The sequence below is a fragment of the Ixodes scapularis genome, unplaced genomic scaffold (genome assembly GCF_016920785.2).
Source record: "Ixodes scapularis isolate PalLabHiFi unplaced genomic scaffold, ASM1692078v2 PGA_scaffold44__24_contigs__length_19508400, whole genome shotgun sequence".
NCBI classification, from domain to species: Eukaryota; Metazoa; Arthropoda; class Arachnida; order Ixodida; family Ixodidae; genus Ixodes; species Ixodes scapularis.
Window position 1 is genome coordinate 18,900,286 of NW_024609873.1, and position 2,492 is coordinate 18,902,777.

Below are 2,492 nucleotides of genomic sequence, written 5' to 3' on the forward strand. Positions count from 1 at the left end.
TATTTTTATAATGAACTTCAATCTAAGTGCTATCAATACAAGTGAAATTTATGCCTGATAATATTGCCCTTTTACGAGGAAAAAAGGTAAATATCGGCATTTTAGGCTATTTTAGTGCCACGGAATTGCAAGAAAAGGTTGAAATTACATGCAAGTAGCTATTTGGTCATTTAGGGGGACCTATTTAGTTACTAAAAACAGTGTTATTTTACAGCCTACTTTCAAAACTGCCAGAAAAGAAAATGCCATATATAGCCCTTGAAGCCAGTTGTTCGGGGTAATCAAGGGGCCGCCAAAGGAGCAAAAAAAATTTTACTGCAAAAATATGTTGGGAGAATTACTTTTACGTCGATTTAAGTGCCTAGAATTGTTTAAAACCAAATCCGTGATGGTCGATCTAGGGGCTGGATCGTTCGGCGTGGAATGAGCCAGGTGCTTTGTGTAAACTTGTATGAAACAGGACACGGTTGAATTTATTACTTAAAAACGAAGTTTCTAAGCCATCAAGGGGTTGTTTTATTTTTTCTTTCCAGCAATTATGCTTAAAGCAATTTAGCTCTTATAAGTAAGCAAATTCCTTATTCCTTATTTTATTAGTAAGGCTCTAGGAACGAAACTACCAGAGAGCGGCTTGGATCCGTACTCGAGAACTGAACTAAACGCGATCGCAACGCCGTCATTTATCCCGGAGCGGCCAGTCCGAGAACTGCATCGATGCACGCACTGGTCCAGCCGAGTCGCGCAAGGGCTGGTGGCCCCATCTCGCGGCGCCATCTCGCAGTATCTATCAAGTCAAATTTGGAGGTTTTACGTGCCAAACCAACGACGGGCATCTGGCACGCCCGAGCGGAGGACTGAAGATTAATTTGGACCACCTGGGGATCTTTTGACGTACAACCGAAAGCTCGGTTACACGGCGCCTTCTCCGCAATCAGGCTCCGTCAGATTGCGGGCACCTCGGCCGGGATTCGAACCCGCCACATGGGGGATCCGTAGGCCGGCGCTCTCGCATCGGAGCCACCGAGGCGGCTTCGCAGTATCTATATAAAGCTACTTTGGTGTTTTGACTCACCGCTAAAGGGCGGCTCTCTGATTGTATCTATACTCCGTTCCCCCTTCAGTCTGAGCGCAGTGGACGCCACAGGCCATCCCAGCCGACCCAGCGCCGGGAGAAAATCGCGTGACCTGCCGGTTGGGCAGAGGGACACAGGGAGCTCAAGGTCACATGACACTCTCCCAACGCTGGATTGGCTGGGATTACTCCTAGCGTCCGCTGCGCTCGGACTGAAGGTGAAACGGAGTATAGTTCGCTATCGGTAGACGTGAGCGGTCTGGGTTTCAAGAGTACGTTTCCCAACTGAGTTCATCTAGTAACATTGGTTTCTTCGTAAGAAAAGAGCCTCAGCAAGACCAGAACATTGAGATAAGTAAAAAGATTTCCCTTCTGTGTGCCTAAGACGACACGTCGATATAATCGCATGACCTGACCTAGCAAACTGGTCAAGACATCAGAGGTGAATACTCAAAAGTCGTTCAGTTCCCTAACTATTTAGTACGTGCTATTTTAATCATTTTCCTTTATCGTGGGCGATGGTAATTTTATTGGTTACTGCTTTGTGTAACGTGAACAAGACTGATGCGTGCTGGATCTATCCCCCAGGCTGAGGTCTGCTTCTAAAGGATCATGTTGATAGCTTCTTCATTACTTAAAAAAGCAAGTGTTGCCCGAAGAAGCCAATTCTTGGAAATGTGTTGACTTTTAGATATACGCAAAATATTACTTTTCCTAAAACGAAGCTTATTTTGACGACGGCAGTTCCTCCTTTTAAGAAATCACAGGCACAGAAAATCGTGCATAGGCAAGGAATTGTGAAGACTATGCGTAGCACATTTTTGAAGTTTTAATATTTTAGTTTAGTTGGAACTCATGACAAATCTACGGTGTACTCTGGTTAAACAAAGGCGTTTCTTTTACTGGCTGCTTCTGAAGCAAAAGGAATACAGTGTATAGTATGTGACCCTTTTCGCTCGAACACAATATCGGCGGATGTTCGCATTTTCCTTCGAAAGATCATTCGCGGGCACCAAACCTTTCGCCTTAGGTTGCTTCCTTATAGCACTTTCCAATACTGAAATAGTTTTCACGAGAGCGTGTCATAAAAAAAAAAATGCTGGCGATAGCCTGTTTGCGCTAATAGTGCCACTGAGCTGCACTATTAGCGCAAACAAGTCCTCAGCTGTCTCAGCTCGTCTATCCACGTCAATATTTCACGTATGATCGCGGCGGTGGAAGTGTGTACAATTGATCGCATGGAGAAACAAGGACTCACTGTCGAATATGAGCGGGGCGCCTTCATGCTGCTCCCTTCATTTTCACTGTAAGACCGCAGCGTGCTTAAAGGTCATTTCCGCTTTGGTAGTGCCTGTCCGCCCATCCAGTTTCCTTCGGCGATGGCAAACGTCTACATCAGCATAACTCGAAATTTAAGATT